Source organism: Solanum stenotomum, chromosome 3, assembly GCF_019186545.1.
Source record: "Solanum stenotomum isolate F172 chromosome 3, ASM1918654v1, whole genome shotgun sequence".
Lineage (NCBI taxonomy): Eukaryota > Viridiplantae > Streptophyta > Magnoliopsida > Solanales > Solanaceae > Solanum > Solanum stenotomum.
This window is the reverse complement of record NC_064284.1, coordinates 64,074,506-64,097,915: the sequence shown is the minus strand read 5'-3', so window position 1 is coordinate 64,097,915 and position 23,410 is coordinate 64,074,506. Positions and strand designations below refer to the sequence as shown.

The window sequence follows — 23,410 nt, the reverse complement described above, 5'->3', positions numbered from 1 at the left end:
TCAAGACCAACTCACACCATTAATAAGGTCGTAACAGACGTTCGTGAAATTTTTCAGCAAAGCAAGTTGGGATCACGTATCACCAAAAATTCATCGACTATAACACACGAAAATTGGTAAATTTGGTTTATCCCGCATTGAGGCTTGTTTGAACTTGAAAATGCGTCAGTTTTCCTTTCGGGACCAACTTAAGTCATTAATAAGGTCGTTAGGGACGTCCATAAAAAAATTGGCAAAAAACAAGTGGGGATCATGTATCACCAAAAATCCATGGATTATAACACATGAAAATCGGTAAAATTGATTTTTTCCCTATTGGGGCTCGTTTGAACTTGAAAATACGTCTCTTTGCCATTCAAAACCAACTCACGTCATTAATAAGGTCGTAATGAACGTCCATGAAAAATTTCATCCAAAAACAAGTCTAGATCACGTATTNCGTTTGAAAATGTGTATGTTTCCCCTCGGGACAAACTCACGCCATTAGTAAGGTCGTAACGGACGTCCATGAAAAATTTCGACCAAAAACATGTCGAGATCACGTACCACCAAAAATTCATGGACTATAGCACACAAAAATTGGCAAATTTAGTTTTTCCCACATTAGGGCTCGTTTGAACTTGAAAATATGTTTGTTTACCTCTCAAGACCAACTCACACCATTAATAAGGTCGTAACAGACGTTCGTGAAATTTTTCGGCAAAGCAAGTTAGGATCACGTATCACCAAAAATCCATCAACTATAACACACGAAAATTGGTAAATTTGGTTTTTCCTGCATTGAGGCTTGTTTGAACTTGAAAATGCGTCAGTTTTCCCTTTGGGACCAACTCACGTCATTAATAAGGTCGTTAGGGACGTCCATAAAAAAATTGGCAAAAGACAAGTGAGGATCATGTATAACCAAAAATCCATGGATTATAGCACATGAAAATCGGTAAAATTGATTTTTCCCTTATTGGGGCTCGTTTGAACTTGAAAATACGTCTTTTTGCCATTCAAAACCAACTCACGTCATTAATAAGGTCGTAACGGACGTCCATGAAAAATTTCATCCAAAAACAAGTCTAGATCACGTGTCACCAAAAATCAATGGACTATAACACACGAAAATTTGTAAATTTTATTTTTACCGCATTGGGGATTGTTTGAACTTGAAAATACGTTTGTTTGCACATCGGGGCAAACTCACGACATTAATAAGGTAGTAACGGACGTCCATGAAAAACTTCGGCCAAAAACAAGTTGGGATCACGTATCACCAAAAATCCATGGACTATAGCACACGAAAATCAGTAAATTTGGTTTTTTCCCGCATTAAGGCTCGTTTGAACTTGAAAATTCTATGTTTGCCCTTCGGTACCAACTCATGCCATTAATAAGGTCGTAACGGACGTCCATGAAAAATTTCGACCAAAAACAAGTCGGGAAATATAAAAATTTCATTTCAAAACATTTAAAGATTACATGCATTAGGTCAAATATAAACTGTTTAACTCTCGTAAAACGAAAAGTGCCACATAAATTGGATAAAGGGAGTAATATATGAAAATGACTTATATGATACACGATATTTCAATATTATTTTATATATATTGAATATCAAATATAAAAAAATATTTAAAATGTATACCATAATTCCCGAATCCCCATATCAAAATTTTTAATTCGATATAATAATTTGATATCTATTATATATATCACGGGCAATAAATAAAATATATTAATAACAAACTATTATCGTACAAGAAAGGAGAAAATCATTGTCATCAGTTTAAAAACAGAAAATCAAACATTATTATGAATTCTGTTTTTTTGTTTTTGTTTTTATGTGTTTTGTTTCAGAATCTATCTGAATATTCTTCACTTACAATAATTTAAACATATAACACCACTTGTTAAAATTATCCATTTTAGTCATATTTTTGGGTATCTTGTGTATAATTCTATAAGCAAATCAGTAAAATGACTACAAGAAGGAATTATTAATAAACATTCTCTTGAACATCACCTAATTGTATTTTAATAAACATTCTCTTGAACATCACTTAATTGTATTTTAATAAACATTCTCTTGAACACCACCTAATTTTATTTTATTGCAGAAAGAATATTACATGTACATTATTTCTTAGTGTAGGACTTATTTCTAAAAAAAAACCAAATGTTAGTTATCGGAATAATTTATGTTTATAGTAATAACTTATATTGTTCAGATTTTTTTTTAAAAAAATGTTGTTATACTCTTATTAATTCTTTAAAAAATGCATTACTTTTGAAGAGTTCTACATGTATTCATCGATATATTTAAAATGTCGAGGAATATAACTAATTATTTAAGCTCTGATCTACTACCTCCATAACTTATTGAAGCAATGGGTTATAAGCTTTTTTTATATATATATTATGTTATTCACTTATATGATGACAGTGTCAAATTCATTTAACAATTTTTATATTTTATGTTAACATCATATTATGTTATTCATGCTCTAATCGATAGATACCCATGCTTAGTAAATGTTAAGTTATCCAACATTAATCAACAAATATAAATTTGTATCATTAATCTAATCTAAACAAAGAAATGTAAAATATTTACTAACTTATGTGTTTTTTTTTTTTTTTTGGTTACGTCATAATGTTTTTCTGCTTTAAACTATACTCTATAATATATCTCCCTTTTTTTTTCTTGGAAATCTCAAGAATATTCATATGTCATGTTCTTGCTTACTTTACTTTCTGTCATCATCTTTGACTAAAAAAAATGTCTTTCCATAATATTCTTTTGCCAGACATTATATTATACTATTTAATAACGATCTACGTTTCTTCAGGACCAAAGCAAACACTACAAATTTAACCTTTTTTATTATTAAATTATATTAAAGAGAATTATACGAAATCAAAGTGGAAGTATAAATATATGATAATATGAACATAGTAATAGCCATATAGCTTCTTTTTTTAACCATATCAGTGATTATAAATTACAGTAAATCTCATTAAATTAATATTAGTGGGACTATAAAATATTGTTATTTTGTAAAGGTATTATTAAATCGATAAATTAATATTTATTAATTTAAAGAGTGTTTTGAGATCCAACGAAAGTTAATTTTGATTACATCAAAATCATTGTATTTTACTAACTCATGTATCATATTTGTTGAATTCACATAAAAATAAATTTATTATACATAAAGTACAATGAATACATCAAAATCATTGTATCTTACTAAATTATGTATCATATTTATTGAATTCACACCAGAATTCATTCATTATACATAAAGTAGTATATGATTCATTGTAATATATTTTTTTGAAAATGATATAATACATTTGGAACCAATTACCCGTAGGGAAGCACTTATCGCATCTAGAACTCTTCACAATTTTATGGTGCGTTTCGAAAAGTCAACACCGGAACTTTTGGATGCAAGAAGAAAAGTTAGAGGTGAACTTCAACTAGATTTAAATTTTAACAAAAAAAACACACAATAGAATCATTTCACTAAAAGGCCTTAAATATATTTGTACTTTTAAAGAATTATCAATTTATAATATTAATTGGACATATATTTATTATAGGATCTTCTGAAAATATTTTCTCTTATATCTTATCGAAATGAGTGATTTTTTCATTGATTCAAGTTGAGATCGAAGGAAAATATTATTGAGCTACCAATTACTTCCTAGTTTTATGTAACCTTTTTTCTTTATAAGTAATTCTAAAAAGAATATAAATACAATAAAGTTTTTCTTTATTTGAAAACTTTTAAACAATTATTTTATATCATCTACGATAACAATTTTTTTCAGTATAATTTCACAAGTGAAATTTGGGTAAAGTGATATGTATACAACCTTATTCTTATATTGTGAAGGTAGAAAGTCTGATTTGCAATAATTTTAGTCTCCGCCTATAGTACTTAAACAACACTAATAATTAAATGCAAATATCGTGGCTTAATATCTCTCTCTAAATATAAAATATTTCTTTAGCTATATATTTGTCTTCTTACTCTTTGTTTCAAACAAAATTCCTTCTTCATAGAGAATCAAGAAGCATTTAGAAGAAAAAACATGCTTGGAGAAAGTGATGAGAAGAATATGGTACACAATTTCTCTTGACCCCATTTTTTGTTTCTTAATTAGCTTTTAGAAGAGAGTATTCATTCATGATTTCATTCAACACTTTTTCTCTTGTTCTTTTTTGCAGAAAAGCAACTTCATGATCATGGAGAAACAAAATAACCAAGATCAACCAGAACAACAACCAGAACAACAACAAACCCTAAAATGCCCTCGTTGCGATTCATCGAACACCAAGTTTTGTTACTACAACAATTATAGTTTGTCTCAGCCAAGACATTTTTGCAAATCTTGTAAAAGGTATTGGACTAGAGGTGGAACCCTAAGAAATGTCCCTTTGGGTGGTTCCTCTAGGAAAAACAAAAAAATCCAGAAACCAAATTTTGTTACATCTTCTACAAATCTTGGTCCTAATTTTCATGAACCCCAAGTTGTTGTTGATCATACTAATCCTTTGTTTAATTATGGATTATCCACTAACCCTTTTGATCCAAACATCCAATTTCCAAGATTGTTTAATTTTTCTAGGGTTTCCAATAATGAAAACCTTGGATTAGGGTTTTCTAATGAATTCAAGAAGATCCAAGATATTGTAACTAGTACTAATAACTCTAGTTCTTCACTTCTTTCAAGTTACCCTACTTTTGGATCTTCTTTAATATCTAGTTCAAGTTCAAATTTGACCTCCCTTATAGCTCCTACACTTCATCAACAAAACTTCATTACCAACAATGACAAATTTCAAGATTCTAATTGCCATGAGCTTAATCAGATTGAAGATATGAATTATGTTGATAATCCTTTTCTTTCTTGGGCTAGTGATTATGTTGATCCTTCAAATTTAGGGTCTAATTCACTCCCTTCTCTGATCTAAGGTAAGAAAAATATTTTGTATATCTTTTTTACAATCTACCTTATTTTTAATAGTAATATTGGTCTTCCCTAGGTAGATAATTTTTTGTTTGGTTTTCTTTCTTCCTTTCTTCAGAGCCTTGGAGCAACAATAAATTTATCTTCGTATGACCGATAAGTTACGAGTTCGAATGATAGATCTTGCCTTAGGATAACTAAGCTACCTACAATATTACACCCTTGGAGTGCAGTCCCTTCTCAAACCCTACTTGAATGTGAGGTGTTTTATGCACCGTTCTTCTCCTTCTTTCTTTCAAGGCTGATGGAAAATATTTACCGAAAGTAAAAAGAGAAACGACATGACTTAACATGGATGAGCATGGTGCCTGAGTCAACTTGGCGTAACTTATTAGACTATTCTATCAAATATATTTGTTACTCTTCATCAATACAATCATCAGTTAATTCTATACATCAAATTTCCAATGGTTTGACAAAATATCATATAACGTGAGATTTGAATCTTGATCTCCCATGGTTCTAGAATCGGAGTTTAGATCATTGTTTATTATATGTATATATATAATATATATATCAGATAGGAATAGTTACCCTTGATTTATTTTTCGTACACATTTTTCTTTTAATTTCAGTTTCTAGTTTATATATGGGAAAAATATTGGGTATAAAATTGGTATACAAGAGAGGGAGATCTTGTTTTGTAAATTGACTATCAATTAATTATTAAGTTGGTCATGCTTATTTCTTGTATACTTTAATTTGTTAATTATTTATGCTAATATAGCTTCCTTACTATTTATGTTTTCCCTAAAAACCTTAAGTCCTTATGTAATGGACTGGGATTCGAGCTTTGAGATTGTAAAATTTCTATCAGAGACCCTTTTTTTTTATGGAACTTTCGCAAATAGCCACTATAATAAACTTAAATATGCTCCATAGCTATAGTTTGCATATTTATGGGCTGTAGCTACAATTTAAGCTATCTCGTTTGTATAATTCGCGGATTTGTATAATTATTCGCAGGTTTGTATATTTCGCGGGTACATTTGTATAATTCAGTTATTTTTGTATAAACTCGAAATAACGAATTTACACAATTACAAACATCAGAAGTGTAAACAGTTATACAAAATATATTAGACAAATTATGAATTATACAAAAGTTATACAAATTATATTATACAAAATCCGAATTATACAAACGTGCGAATTATACAAAACTAAAAAGCTGAGCTGCGTAATTATGACTAAAAGTAGGCCGCGAATTGTAATTAAGGTAAACTATAGCTAAGTTAAGTAATTAACTATTATATATTTGCTTATACACGTAATTTTCTTTTTTTTTTTTTAATTTAAAAAGTTTCGTGCAACATGTATTGAGCTAGTATGTGCAAAAATATTGGACGGTTAAGCAAAACAATTGATGGACAACGTTTGTTCCTCCAGACCAACGTAGGTCATTATTAAGGTTGTCACGGACGCACATAAAATATTTTAGTCAAAAATTCAAATATCACCCAAAATTTATGAAACACACGAAAAATGGAAAAATTGATATTTCCTGTTCTATGCCTAGTATGAACTTAAAAATACATACGTTTGCCCTTCCGAACCAAAGTGTGTCATTAATAAGGTCGTCACGGACACCCACAAAAAGTTTCATCCAAAAACCCTTCATGATCAAATATCACCTAATTATATCCATCGACTATAGCACAAGAAAACCGATATACCCTGTTTCGCGCCTCGTTTGAACTTGAAAATGTCAACCAATGTGTGTAATTCATAAGGTCATCACGGATTCCCACAAACAATTTCGTCTCAAAACTCGTCCGGATCAAATATCACCCAAAATTCATGGCCTATAGCACACGAAAAATGAAAAAAATCAGTATTTCCTATAAAGGGCCTCGTTTGAACTTAAAAAGGCCTAAGTTTGCCCCTCCTGACCAACGCGCGTCATTAATTAGGTCGTCACAGACGCCCACAAAAAAATTCAACAAAAAACCCGTTGGGATTAAATATCACCCAAAACCCATGGATTATAGCACACGAAAAATGGAAAAATCGGTATTTCCTATTCCGGGGCTCTTTTGAACATGAAAATGACTATGTTTGCCCCTAAGGACCAACACATATCATTATTAAGGTTGTCACAGACGTCCACAAAGAAATTCAGCTAAAAACCCATCGGGATCAAATATCACCCAAAATTCATGGACTATAACACACAAAAAATGGAAAAATTGGTATTTCATGTTCCGGTCCTCGTTTGAACTTTTAAAATTCCTATGTTTGCCCCTCTAGACCAACACACATCTCTAATAAGGTCGTCACAGACGCCCAAAAATAATTTCGGCAAAAAACCCGCTGGAATTAAACATCACCCAAAATCCATGGACTATTATAGCACACAAAAAATGGAAAATCGGTATTTACTCTTCCAGACCTCCTCTTAACTTTAAAATTCCTATGTTTTCTTAATAAAGTCGTCATGGACGCCTAAAAAAATTTCAGCCAAAAACCTATCGGGATCAAATATCAGCCAATAGCACATGAAAAATGAAAAAAAATCACTATTTCCTATTCCGCGCTTTCTTTGACTTTGAAATGCCTATGTTTGCCTCTCCAGACCAACGTGCGTCATTAATAAGGTTGGTATGGATGCATAGAAAAATTTCAGCCAAAAACCCGTTAGGATCAGATATCACCCAAAATTCATGGATTGTAGCACACGAAAAATGAAAAAAATTATATTTATTATTCTGGGTCTTGTTTAAACTTGAAAATGCCTACGTTTTACACTCCAAACCACGCACGTCATTAATAAGGTCGTCACGGATGCTTATAAAATGTTTTGGCTAAAAACCCATGAGGATCAAATATCACCCAAAATCTATGGACTATAGCACACGAACAATGGAAAAATCCGTATTTCCTATTCCGAGATTCTTTTGAACATTAAAATGTCTATGTTTGCCAATACGGACCAACACACATCATCAATAAGGTCGTCTCAGACTATTTCGACCAAAAATCAGTCGAGATCAAATATCACCCAAAATTCATGCACTATAGTGCATAAAAATGGAAAAATTGTTATTTTCCGTTTCGAGCCTCGTTTAAACTTGAAAATTTCTACATTTGTCCCTCTGGACCGATGCAGTCATTAATAAGGTCATCACAGACGCCCACAAAAAATTTGAGCAAACAACCCACCAAGATTAAATATCATCCAAAATCCATTGACTATAGCACACAAAAAATGAAAAATCAATATTTACTGTTCCAGACCTTGTTTGAACTTGAAAATGTTTACGTTTGCCCCTACAAACCAACAGGCGTCATTAATAAGGTCTGCACGGACGTACATAAAAAAATTCGGCCAAAAACCTATCGGGATAAAATATCACCCAAAATTCATAAACAATAGCACATGAAAAATGAAAAAATCGGTATTTCGTGTTCCACGCCTTGTTTAAACTTGAAAATGCCTATGTTTTCCCCTCCAGACCAACGCGCATCATTAATAAGGTTGGTATGGATCCACAAAAAAAAATTCAGTCGAAAACCCATCAGGATCAAATATCACTCAAAATCCATGGACTACAACACACGAAAAATTGAAATATTGATATTTACTGTTATGAGCCTCGTTTGAACTTGAAAATGCCTACATTTTCCACTCCAAACCAACGTGCGTCATTAATAAGGTTGTCATAGACGCTTATAGAAAGTTTCAGCCAAAAATCCATCTGGACAAATATCAGCCAAAATCCATGACTATAAACCACGACAAATGAAACAAATCGCTATCTTAGTAATAAACCCTTCAAGATAATATATAGCACACAAAAATGAAAAAATCGATACGTCCTATTCTGGGCCTCATTTGGACTTGAAAATGTCTAAGTTTGCCCCCTCCGAACCAATTCACATCATTAATAATGTCGTCAGAGATGCCCACAAAAAATTTTGGCCAAAAACCCATTGGGATCAAATATGACCCAAAATTCATGAACTATAGCATACGAAAAATAGAGAAATCAATATTTGGTATTTTGGGCCTCATTTGAACTTGAAAATTCCTACGTTTGCCCCTCCAGACCAACGCGCATTATTATTAAGGTCGTTATGTACGCCCACAAAAAACTTCAGCCAAAAATCTGTCGGGATCAAATAATACTCAAAATTCATGGACTATCACACAAAGCTAGAAAAAACAATGTTTCCTATTTCAGGCCTTGTTTGAACTTGAAAATGCCTACGTTTGTCACCACCAGACCAATGCGCTTCATAAATAAGGTCATCATGGACGCCCACTAAAACTTTTAGCCAAAAACATGTCAAGATCAAATATCACCCAAAATTCATGAATATAACACACGAAAAATGAAAAAAATGGTATTTCCTATTTCAGGCCTCGTTTGAACTTGAAAATGCATATGGTTGCCCCTCTGGACAATGCACATCATTTATAAGGTTGTCAGCGATGCTCACAAAAATTTTTGGCCAAAAACTCGTCGGAATCAAATATCACCCAAAATACATGAACTATAGTACACGAAAAATGAAAAAAATTGGTATTTCTTGTTCCGAACCTAGTTTAAATTTGAAAATGTCTACATTTGCGCATACGCGCGTCATTAATAAGCTCATCATGAACACCCATTAAATGTTTCTGCCAAAACTCCATTAGGATAAAATATCACCCAAAATGCATGAACGATAACACACGAAAAATGAAAAAAATTGATATTTCTTGTTCTGAGCCTCGTTTGAAATTGAGAATGCCTACGTTTTGGACCAACACACATCATTAAAAAGGTCAGCACGAACACTTGCAAAGAAAATTGGCCAAAAGCTCGTCGAGATCAAATAGCACCCAAAATATATGGACTATAGCACACGAAAAATGGAAAAATTGGTATTTCCTATTTCGAGCCTCATTTGAACTTGAAAATGCCTACTTTTTCCCCTTCTGACCAACACGCTTCATTAATAAGATCGTCACAGACGCCCAAAAAAAATCCAGCCAACAAATATGAGAAAGTAATCACCGAAAAGGGGCACGGTGCTACAACAAATAAGATATGAGAAGTTAGTCATTGGAATGATGCACGATGCTACACAAATCAAATATGAGAAAGTAGTCTGAAAAAATTGTACGGTACGCAAATGAAATATGAGAAAGTAGTCACAATTAAATATACAGGTGATCCAACTTTTTCTAACATAATTGTTGGATAGACGAGCGACATATGGATAATAGCCGACCGCCAACAACGGAAGCTCTTTGGTTCTCTACCAAAGAACATAGAAGCTCAGACATCATGTGAGAAATATCAGAGAAGAATATTATTGAACTATGTATCTACAATATGACATTATTTCTCTACATAAGACTCTTTTTCCAACTTGGACACTACAATACAATCCTTTTCTAAGTGATTCTATATACTATTTATATTCTTATTCCTATTCTAAGTAAGATTGTATATATTATTTCTATGCCTATTCTAACACCAACTAATATTGGAATGGGATGAGGCAAACAACAGTAAATCAAAATATTAGACTCATTAACTCTTGTTACTGGAATCAGCACTTGTGTAATCCGAGCCAAACATAGGTGTATATCCCTTAGATGAAATAATATGAGAATGATAATTTGGTGGACATAATTACTTGGTATTTATGCTGGTGGGAGGTGGCAGGTATCCCGTGAAATTAATTGAGGTGCGCGCAAGCTGGCTGAGGCACCACGGGTATCAAAAACAAAATGATACTTATTATGCAAGTAATTAATGGAGTCCTTCGGTGGATAAGAAAAGGATGAACTTTGAGCTTCAAGTTATATTGTGATCTTTAAGAAAATTATATAGCATTGTTTACCAAATCCATACAAAGAACAACTGGAATGTCCATTTTATCAAACTTACAAAAATATTGACAAACACCAAACCGATGTAAGTGTAACAAAAAAAACTAATCCTTAATCGTAACTGGTTGATATCACCTATACAAAAAGCAACTTCAAGAAAGCAGAAGAGCTCCCAGACAGCACAGTTACAAGAGAACCTAATGAAGTCTCTATTTGTGTCACTCTTATACGAACGACATGCATCAGGAAAATGGTAGCCAAAGGAGTTGAGAAAAAGTTCATTGACTTTCAATCTTTATAGTGCATGAAAGAAAATCAAACTAAAAATGTTCAATTAGAATAATTTACTCGCTATAGCTTGTCTGAACTTGGACTTACCTTATTTTAAGACAGATGCTTCAGCTGCTCCGAGCTTCCAACACAGGGGTCTGATTTTTTGCAGATTTCTCTTTTCAAACTGCTTCACCATTTGTTCCTCTTGAATTTTGTTGCAAGTATCACTAAGTTGATGCTCAATCATCTAGGAAGAGAAAAACAGAAGAGATCCTGAGATATTTCTCTTCAATGTATAAGTCTTTTATGAAGGATTTCCAATACAAATCAACAAACTTACTTATTTTCCAGTTATTTTCTTTCGCTAATAGGAAAGTAAGAAACTTCTATTAGCGTAAGAGTTGAGTTGAGTTGATTGTGTGATGTGCAGCGTCAATATATGATGGCTCCTTGTTGTCCAATGATTTATACTTTTCTAGGAGTCAATATTGGCTTGCCCCTTTCCTCTTATTAGTCAATAGGTTTGGAACCCTATACAATTGGCATCTTATCACTCTGTCAATAAAATTATCAAAATTCCAATTTGCTTCTCCATTCTTTGAACTAAAAAGAAGGAAGGACCAAGTGTTGCAGGTCTGCTGCTTCAAATCCAACGACCTTAAGCCCTCTTGGGGAGTTCTTTAAAGGGGTACCTCATATAAATAAAAGGCATAAGGTTTGATCCTACTCATGTAGATTCCGCTATTTTTCCAAAAAGGTAAGTTCTTGATACATGTTATCTACATCATGTTGTGGATGCTCATGTGACTCGTCTTATCCATCTCTAGAAATAGTAAATTGGATGCCACTTCATCAGCAAGTATCATAAGGTAGCCTTACAATATGATTCAGTCTGCCCTTGCATCATTTGAACATCAGATCCAATAGAAAACTGAGTAAACGTCAGTTGAGTATCTCATAGCTTTAGCATGGGTAAATAGATACTTTTCAGGATGTTTACCCCTAATTGGCATAGAGTTAGATCTAAAGTAATACATCATAGGAGATATATTAGGTAATCACAAAAAAGATTGGTTCTATAAAATTAGGACCAAACAATAGCATCACAGGAAAAATATTTGTTCTTGCAGAGTTGGGAGTAAAGTTTGGTAGTACAAAAAGGATATAAGGTAGCACATTCACTTTAGTGTAGCCTTAGAATATAATGAATCATGCATCAGATTTATAATTGCCTCAAAAATAAATTTGACGTAGAAAAGTTTATGTAACACATCATAGGTCTCTTGGCATGCTCAGAGTGATTAAAGATGAATATATTCCACCATTCTGCTAGAAATCCCTTTGAAGAATTGATAAGAGGAAACAAATTGCAAACAGACCCATGAATTTCAAGTTCATTCTGGGAGATGCTTTATATATATCAATTCTCCACAGAAACTTCTAATGGAGCGATGGGATGTATTTTGTGACATATTCATCGTTAACCACCCGAGCATGCCCAAGAATCCTATGATGAGGTGTTACCTAAACTTTTCAAGTTAAAATCACTTTTCTAAGGAAATTGTAATTTGAAAGAATGATTCTTTAATTTCGCAAGCTACACAAACCAGGGAAAATGTGGTACCTTATATCCCTTTTGTAATGCAATCCTTTGCTGTTAATTTTGCAAGATTAACAAATATCACATGATGCAATCATTTGGCCTAATTTTACAGAATCTAATTAAAATCTTCCTTGTGATGCCAAATTTTTGTCCTATATTCCATTCGATGCCATCCTCTAGTCTTGACTTTATGTCAATAGGAGTTGACATCCAACAAAATATCTATTTCAAAGCCAGGAGATGATCAAACCATGTTTATTTAGTTTCCTATTAGATCAAGTGTTTATGTGATATAAGGGAAACCTGAATCAAATTTTTTGGCCGAGAATGCTCTTGAGAAATGCCAACTTATGACACCTGAGGCTGAAATGACATCAAATCAACAACCCTTTGACATGAATAAGTTGAGTCACATAGTGCCATAGTGCCATCAGCCAACACATGCCCAATATCAACCAACACTTTCCTTGTGATAAAAGTGGAAAACATTATCTTGCTTCTAGTAGAATGAAGCCTAGAAATAAAAGAGACGTCTGCAAAAGAATCAGAATTGAAGCATCAACTATTGTGATATTAAGCAAAATATATGATGGAGTATCATACTTGAACTTAGAAACTTACTATCTGCATCTATTTCTTAACAAAGCACTAAGTGATATACTTAGTCAATGGTTTTAACAAAGATAGAACATGAGCTCCTTTTTCAAGTGGAGAAGGGTAGAGGGGCGGGCCCATTATCCACCGAGTTTAGATGACTGTGATTGGTCCAAAAAGGGCGGGTCATAGACGGATTTCTCGGTTATCAAAAAAAAAAAAAAAGAACATGAGCTCCTTTTTGCTAACTTTTCATAATTCTTTTACAGTCTGTAACAAAGCTCTTGAATTATGAGAGACTATACAAAAAGGCTATAATCACATTGTACTACACTATACTTGCATAAAATTCTAATTTTACGAGTGTGACCAAGTATTTTTTTTTTTTTTTTTTGAAACTGGTACTGTTGTATTCCTCAGCATTAAGGATATGCTGGAGACCTTCAAAAGGGGAACAAAACAAACAAAAAAAAGAGAGAAAGGGAGAAACTACTTACAGAGAACCTAACAGATCTACAAGCTCTAATTCCTCAATAAGCATACTCCTTATTAGATATCATCTATGCTTCAAAGCACCATACAAATTGCTTGCACTTATTAGATATCATCTCTTTGAGATATGTAGCTTTCCTTTTCTTTTTCTTTTCAGTATCATCTATTGTAGCTTTCTGCAAGTCAGCATCTTTCCCAATCTGAAGATTTTAAGAATAAGTTGCAGCACTGCTATTCCATACTTTGTTCGAAGTAATTATACAGGTGCGAGAAAAAAAAAAGAGACTAAACAAAGAACAGGATAGTCCAATTCCAAAAGAGAGGATATGTCAGCATCAGTTTTTTTTTACAGAATTTCTTTGTCATAAAGAATCATAAGTAGATATAGAAAAACCAATAGTATCAATCCCAAACTAGTTCGGGTTGATTCTATGAGTCTCTACCAACTATGTTGACGACTGTTTAACAAATGCAAGTAGCAACCTAGGCAGGTCTTTGGTGAATGAATACGTTTTTACCATACATTTACACATTTATCACAGTGAAATGACTAACCACCTTATCAGATAACACTACAACATAACACTTCAAATAACTATAGGGTTGTTAAAGGCTCACTTAAAGCACTCTTAAGCCATGACTCTCAGTGAAGCCCAGCTTGTGCGCTTCACCTCGCTTAATTGGTGCTTTAGTGTAGGCATCAAGGTGTTAAGGTGTGTGAACATTCAGTAATAGGCTCTGCCTTAAAGGGGCACAACATCATATGTATAGCTTAATTATACAATTTTCCATTCTTTTGTCCACCGATTTATAGTTTGTATTTGTAATTACATTCTCTTGGCATTTTTCTTTGCTATATCCAATGCTTTAGTTTTTTTTTTATAAACGAGAAATCCGTCTGTGACCCGCCCTTTGGACCCTCCCTAGGGTGTAGAAATTATGAAAGCACATCATTGCTTGATTTTCATATTATAGATCTAAACTCGACTATTAATTAATATTATTTCTTCTTGCAAATATTATAATTTAGCAACTCAGAACTTCATGTCTTTTACCCTTAAGAAGCAGTAGTAGCTTTATTTATTTTAGATGTCATAAAGTATCAATAGACACACTTAGTAAGAGCACTTTGTATTCCCAAATTTCTACCATTGTGGTCTCAATCGCACTACTCATAACTACCGTCCTTATCAAAACCTAATCACAACTAAAGTCATCTAAATATTTTTCTTTTCTTGTACTCCAAACTAGTACTAATGTTAATGTTTAAATGTATATTATTTCTTATAGGATTCTGTAAAAAAATAATCAAGAAAGCATGATTAGGAAACTATGAAGACAAAACCTTGGCAAATCCAAAATTTAAACTCTATAGGTGCCTTACACGGGGACAGGAGAAAGAGTGGACATGGAAGATGATATGAAAACCTAAGGTGCCTTACAAAGTGAATTGTTTCACTTGGCTTTTGGCAAAAGAAGGTGTCCTAACACATGAGAACCTGACAAGAGAGGTCATCAGTTGGCTTCTAGGTGGTATATGTGTGGAAAAAGCTGAGACAGTCAACCATCTTTTCTTACATTGTAAATGGACAGAACAACTATGGAGAATGTTCACTAGCGTGAAGGGGATCAGATGGGTGAAATCAGGATGCATTAGAGTTGTACTTAGTAGCTGGAAAGGGATGGAAATGTTACAAAAAAGGAGAGATGGAAGATTGTCCCAGCATGCATTTGGTGGTCAATCTGGAAAGAGAGAAACAATAGGAGCTTTGAAAATGTGCAGAACAGTCTACATGATGTCAAAATGAAGTGTTTAGCTCTATTTTACTTTTGGTGTAAACATAGTTAATTAGCTCAAACTGAAGACATCTTTGATGTTCAAGATTTTTTATAGGTAACAAAAATAAACTTGAGCTTTTGATAGATTGTAATACTTTTAAAGGGGAACTACACTTATACCTGTGGATATATAGAGTAATGTTACCCGTTTCAAAAAAAAAACTTTACAGGTTCAATATTTAAGGTTGGTAGTATCGAGCCCATTCTATTTTTTAAATTACTGATTCAGACATACTATTCATTCCAATTTTACTAGATTTTTACGCATAAATTTATATTTTGTGTCGGAAGTACTGAGTGCAGATGAAACTGGAACCGCAACATTGTATGTGCCTCTTATGGAAAGCCAAACTTGCTATTAACACCAAATCTTAAAACAACCTTGTGCAACAACATCCCATTCATTAGAAAATAGAATGAGATTTGAACCTTTTGTTGGTCAAGCATTTATGACTAGTGGAATTGAGAAATGAGAAAAGGTTTCTACTTTAATATATATCTCTTTACTTTTACACTCTATCTTGTGACACTTATTAGGGAAAGAGAAAGGTAGTACAAATAGTATATTCTATTTAGTTTATAACGTCCTATAACACTACTTGTACCAAGTCGGACCACTCTAGTAATAACTTGTTGAAACTGGAATGACCTTAGGTAGAAGGGTTTTAGACTACTTGCAAAGACAGAGTAGTTTAAAATATGTTTTCTTTATAGGGAGCTACTTGAAGAATATGGAAATCTATCAAGGTAAAGAGAAACGACTTTCACACATGTTATGATCACAAAATCCAGTATTATGGTGTTATTAAAAGTCATTGCTTCGTGCTTAAAGCGATAAAGCAATCCAAGCGAGGAGTTATTGCTTCATGAGCGAAATCATGCACATAAAAATCTATGTTGCTAGGACTCTTCGCACATGTTATGATCGCAAAATCCAATTTTATGGTGTTATTAAAAGTCATTGCTTCGTGCTTAAAGCGATAAAGCAATCCAAGCGAGGAGTTATTGCTTCATGAGCGAAATCATGCACTTAAAAATCTATGTTGCTAGGAGCCTAGGACTCTTTCCAAAAATGTTGACGGGTGCGTGTCGGATCCTCCAAATAGTGTATTTTTGAAGGATCCGACGCGGGTGCGACATCATTTTTGGAGAATCCGAGCAATTTAGCTTCAAATGATGACATGCAATATACTCCTAACCTTAAGCGGACAATTTTTGGCTCAAGTATGAGAAGTTGGAGTAATACCAACTTTATTATAGCATTAAATCATATGTTTAGTCTTTTTAGTGTTCCATAATTTGCGCTTTATTTCATTATGTATATCTACTTATATATTCTATTTTATGTATGATGATTATTAGAGAAAGTGAAAGGAAGCCAGCCACAAATGGAATATTTCTGTTTAGTTTATAACATCCTATGCCACTTCTTGTACCAGGTCAGGCCCCTCTAGCTATGTTGCTCGAACTCTTCAAAAATGTTCGAACCCGTGTTGGATCCTCCAAGAACAAACTACTTTTGGAGGATCCAACACGCACACGTCAACATAGCCTTTTAGTAATGACTTGTTGAAATTAGAATGACCTTAGGTAGAAGGGTTTTAGACTACTTGCAAAAACACAGTTGTTTAAACTTTAAAGTATGTTCACTTTATAGGAACCTACTTTGAAGAATATAGAAGTCAATCAAGGTAAAGAGAAATGACTTACACACATGTTATGATGCCAAAATCCGGTCATGGTGTAATTAGAAGTCATTGCTTCATTGCTTAAAGCGTTAAAGCAATCCAAACAAGGAGACCATACGCTTAAAATGATGATGCGCAAAATAACCCGAACCTTAAGCGGACAATTTTTGGCTCAATTATGAGGCTTTCGATCAATAACAACTTTATTATAACATTAAGAGGGTGTTTGGATTGACTTATTTTTAGGTATTTTTGACTTTTAAACACTTTTTATTATTAGAGGTGTTTGGCAAAGACACAAAGTGCTTACGCACTTTACCTTATGCTTAAAATGTACAAAAACAAAAGAGCCAAAAGTTAAAAGTAGGTCGCTCCCTAATTTTGGCTTTTGGCTTTTAATTCACTCAAAAAAAGTTCATCCAAACACCCCCCTAAATCATGTGGTATTTCTTAGCGTTCCACAACTTGTGCACTTTACTTATCTCTTTACTTTTATGTTCTACCTTATGATGATTATTAGGGGAAGATAAGGAAGTCACAAATGGTATATTTCTACTTAGTTAATAACATCCTCTAACACTACTCGCACCAAGTCCAACCCCTTATAAATAACTTGTTGAAATTGGAATGGCCTTAGGTAGAAGGGTTAGACTACTTGCAATGACGAAGAGTAGTTTAAAATATGTTGAATTTATCAAAAGCTACTCGAAGAATATAGAAGTCTATCAAAAAGGGCACAGTCCCTTTTTGTTTTTTATCATTTTGACGGTAAGAAGGGAAGTCTTGGAGCAACTGTAAAGTTGTCTCCATGGAATCAGCCATTGATTTTTGCATCAAGATAGGCTGCCTAACTACATTGATGGAGTATGGCCCTTGCTCGGATCCAGCGTAAACACAAGATACTTCATGCACCTGGATGCCCTTATCATTTTGACATTAAATCTGTAGATTTGATTGACTAGACTCCTCGCTAATACAAGAACAGCTTATTCACGACCAAGGAAGAATACTATCTTTTATGCAAGTCTAATAACGGACTTGAATACAAGTACCATCAACATAATGCTTCTTCAAACATCGACGATCAATATCTTTAATACTATTTGGAGTCTAATTCGCAAAAGCTTAACTACTATCAGTATAATGTTTACTTCAAGCATCCTTGATCAAGCCCACTTATATAAATATCAAATGTTGCCTGTGACCTTAACTCAAATCGCTCATGCCTGAAGCCATCAACGTTATGGTTTCTCACTACCTAAACCCTCTATGCCTCATTTAAATGTATTAGCAGTTTAACATTTACATCAAGACATTGCACTTTAAGGCTGCATACACATCACCCTACCTAGATCACATTTATGGGGTTACACTGGATATGTTGTTGTTGTTGTGCACTGCACTTTAACTTGTGCACTATAATGATACTGTCATTCTTCCCTTGTAGGAAAAGTTGATGCTTCTTGAAGAACTATTACTCCCAAATCTCCAAGTTGATTAAAAAATATGCAACAGCCATTTTACAATTGGGAGAAAGCAACAACATCGAATGTTATTCCATTCATAATCAAGTACTCATGATAAAGCTTGGGTTACAAAAAAATTAAATGCTTAAAACAATCAAGAAGTAACAAAATGCAGCTTGTCTTTCCTCATGGCTATAGCCTACATGTACTGTATAATAGCTAATGAATTGTAAGCTTTCTCAAGTTATCACCTTCTTAATTCCATGCCAAGAGGAAGATCAGGAAATCAAGAGATCTTGATTTGATTAGGGAGTCTGCTGCATCCCAGAGCAGGAGGCGGTGGAAGAGCCTGATAGGAAGATTAGCAGAGAATATGATATGAGTTTCCGTTATAATAGAGAACTGTTTAATTGTCCTTGAATAAGTAAAAACAGACATTCTTATTTTGGGTCAAAAAGCATTCTCACATAAGCAATTCTTTCATTCACTTCTGCAATTACCAAATAATTTAGGCTATAGGTACATTCAGTCACGTATCGAGAGATCTTGTATACACAAAATATAACCTCATCTTAGGGGAAATATTTCATATCCTTAAAGCTGGACATGAACGAGGCTGTAACCTAATCCATAAAAATACTTGATGTTCATGATCGAACAAACAAAGTTAAACCAATATTAATTTTGTGTTGGTAATTGCAATACAAATACAACAATGAGCATGTTCTGCACAAGGCACTGAGAACTCTGAAAAAGTATGCAACTAATTCCTCGAATGAAGGAGCTTTTCTAGCAGATTCTAGTTACTATCTTAATGCATGTTAAGTCAACATATAAGAGTGGAAACTACTTAGGTGAGCTCACATGTATTATCAAGACCAAAATCAAGAAATTCTGAAACATAAACGAACCTGCTTCAGAAGGATCTGGCATTGTAGGAGAGCTAACTGGTGTAACAGAATGAGAAGAAGGTGCTGGAACAGCATAAGGGACTTGAGGTACCACATTGTCCATAGTACGTGCAGCCTGATAATTTAAAAAAAGCATTCATTTAGATTATCATAGTTTCAAAAGGAAGATAAATTTAACTTAGAAAAGTTTAGGGAATACCTCAGCAAAAGGATCTTGGGAGGAATGATTAGAGATGAGCTTATCATATAACATATTCCACCAATTCGTGAGAAATGCCCCTGAAGATTTTGAAGCTGAAACAAATAGCAGAATTGAATAATTGTACATTAGCACATCACCACAAATAAAATGATCAGTCACTATGTTGTGTACATCCCTCCAAAATAAAAAAAGAGCAATTAATACAATTTTATAAACACAAAAAGCATTTTCGAGAAAAAATTACCCTAGATATGTGCACCACAACATTCAAAGAATGACATTATCTATCATTCTCTTCATTCTATTCGTATGAATACTTTTGGTATGTTACACTCCTTTAACCCATTTTATATGGCATACTTTACTTTTTCATTTGTCCCCAAAAAATGCCACCTTTATATATTTAAAAATACTTTAAAATTCTCACGTTACTATGATGATTTTATAGTCACACATGTTTAAAGCTTATTTTAGACCACATGTATCAAAGGTATTTCATAATTTTTGTGGCCCAATGACACATAAATTTGAATATAGAGAGAATAAATTTAATTTGTGCCACAAGACTTTCTTTTTTTCTTAAACTATGTGTCTAGTCAAACACCATACAAAAATTAAAATGAAATCAAAGGAATAACATAGTTCTTAAAAAACCATGATCATCACTAAAAGGGTAGCCCGATGCTCAAAGAATCCTGCATTCACCCAACGTCCGGAAAAGCCCCGCAGCCCAAGGGGATGTGACCTAGGCAGTCTACCCTGAGTTATAGATCATGCGGATACAACTTTTAAAGAAGATAATCACAATTAAAGCACAGTAATGAGTTCAAATCTGCCATAAATTTAAAGAAAGACTTACCATCATCTGTGGGATTTTCAATAGCAACTCCACGCGCAAATGCATCGGCAGTCTCACGCAACCCCTTCTTAACCAAGTAATCATAGATGCACTTTTCAAGCCTGAAGAATTGCCAAAAGAATCTCATTAATTTGATGTAAATTGTTTTCCCCTAAAACATCTTCTCAATGAAGATGCCTTCCAACATTAATTTAAAGGGGAAAAAAATCAAACTTGACCCTATACTATCTAAAATTCAAGCCTGAAGGACAGCCCCGTGCACTAAAGCTTCCGCTGCACGGGATTCAGGGAAGGACCGAACTACAACGGTCTATTGTATACAATCTTACTCTGCATTTTTGCAAGAGATTGGACCAGACCACAAAGGTTTATTGTACACAATCTTATTTTGCATACTTGCAAGAGATTGGTCCCATGGCTTAAACCCGTGACCTTCTGGTTGCTTTGAAACAACTTTACCAGTTACTCCAAGGCTCTCCTTCTGCCTAGTGAAAAACTATTTTCTTATTTCTTACACTTGTCTCCTATCACTTGCTTCAACAAATAATCATACCTTTCCTTTCAACTTCTATAACTTAAAAATGTCATCAAAACCCTACTGAAAAATCTCTCCAAAAAATTGTTTCTCAAGATAAAGCACGTTTTACATAAATTTCTCTGATTGAAAAAAACATTCAAGCATAAATTAAGAGGGCATAAAAGGAGAAAAGAACATATATCATAAAAAGTTATAAACTTGTACTCACATCTTTTCAGAATTCCCTGAGGCCATGATCCAAAAGAGAATGGAGAAAGAGGAGAAAATGAGAGTGAAGATAGATTAGGTAACAAGATTTGTCTGCTGAAAACTAAATGGAAGAAAAGATACAAACAAACAATATATACTATTGACTTGAAAATACTGAGTGATAAAAGAGACAAGAATATGGATGCCAAATAAAGGCAAAAAAAAGAAAAATGATATCTATATTTTCACTATTAAAATGGAAGGTTATTTAATATAAAGTGTGTAATAAAAAATATGGAAATCAAATAAATGATGGGTGAAAATTTGTAAAACAAAAATTGTATTGACTTGAAGTGAGTGAGAAAGAAAAGAGACGAGAAAAGGATGCAAAAAGAAAATCTACAATTTCATTGTTAAAATGGAAACAAATTCATTATAAAGTGTGTACAATAGAAAATATGGCATGTGCAATCAAATGAATGAAAATTTACATACCAACAATTGTATTGACTTAAAGAGATTGAGAAAGAAAAGATATTGAGAAAAAGAAATCTACATTTTCATTGTTAAAATGGAAAAAAAATTCATTATAAAGGGTGTACAGAAAAAAAGTATCGCAGGTAAACAATGCAGTAAATTGAAGGATGAGTGATAATTTGGTTAATAAATAGAATAAAAACCATATGCCCAAAAGAATTCATAGCAATAAAAGTATTCTTGTTTCGTCTCCACAACTAAGATTTTCTTTAAGATTTAAAGCTTTTTCTTTTTTAATCAATTAATTCTTATTACACTTTTTTTTCCTTTTAAGAATTTTCCTTTTATACGTTTGGTACAATGCAGAAATAATTTATTTGCTTCTTATGCCTTTGACTCTTAAAGTCATCGGACAATTTTAGAAGTTCTCCTGAAAAAGAATATTGAGAGAAGTTTAAAAGAAAAAACTTTAAGGTGTCAGGTAGTTATCTATTTAAGAAATTGATTTGTTTGCCAAATTTTAAAAAAAAATTGAATTTAAATTCTTAACTATTTGAGAACATTTCTTAAAGTGTTTTCAATGAACATTTTTAAAGAAGTTTATGAAGATAATCTTAGGACCTTCTATGCTTGGACACTTCAATTTTATTCCTAGAAATTTCCTTTGTTTATTAACTCCGGAGTGGAGAATTAATACTTTTTAAAAGAGGATCATGGAATAGTGAAAAGAAGAAGAAAACCCAATTTGTATGTGTTCAAAAGAATGAGGTAGGCATAAAATCACATGAAATGAAGTTGTTTTCAAATACATACGATCTCTTTAAAAACACATAGACTTACCAAAAAATAAGATGCAATAAGAATAAATAATCTATGTAAGCGATACCAATTAGCTGTGGTTAAAGTTTTAATAATGATGATACATTTACATTAGGTCCACTACTCGGTACTAGTCTTTTGGTCTAGTTAGAAACTATATGATCATTTAGAAAATGCGGAGAATTTCTAACACTAAGAAAAAACTACATAATAATTTAAAAATACTGGCAAGACACTATTTTTTATAAATTGACGAGTAAAAGGGGATGATGTATGTAAAAGAGAGGGTTCTTTTTTTGTGAGAATTTATATTTACAGTTAAAAAATATTTAAGAAGTGATCATGACTAGTTTGTGATCTTAGCGTGGAATCAAGTGTAAAAAATAAATGGTGAAATTTTTCGGTAATTGTTAGAGAATTTGTACAAATTGATTAGGTAATTGTGCAACTGTGCAAAAGTCGCATACTTAGTAGAATTCACTTTTTTGGGGGGTTTGAGTAAGGTGTTTCAATGAATTTTTCTTTACCTTTATCAACTAAAATTCATGTTTGCACAAGAATTTATTTGTTGCGTTGTTCCATTTTAATTGTAAGAATTGGGTTCT

General features: G+C 33.0%; 1 protein-coding gene across 2 annotated transcripts in view; it reads right to left on the bottom strand.

Moving 5' to 3' along the window:
• Window positions 1–10,812: 10,812 nt before the first annotated feature.
• LOC125859761 (uncharacterized) overlaps window positions 10,813–23,410 on the bottom strand; it is a 35,615-nt gene continuing 23,017 nt past the window's right edge. The window contains exons 9-12 of one of the 2 annotated variants that reach the window (XM_049539575.1): window positions 13,819–14,017; window positions 13,089–13,192; window positions 11,469–11,951; window positions 10,813–11,375 (exon numbers count right to left, since the gene is read on the bottom strand). The gene's annotated coding sequence lies outside the window, so the exon portion shown is untranslated. Of the gene's footprint in view, window positions 11,376–11,468; window positions 11,952–13,054; window positions 13,265–13,818; window positions 14,018–23,410 lie in introns of those variants that run through there. The other variant, XM_049539574.1, reaches the window with a different exon arrangement.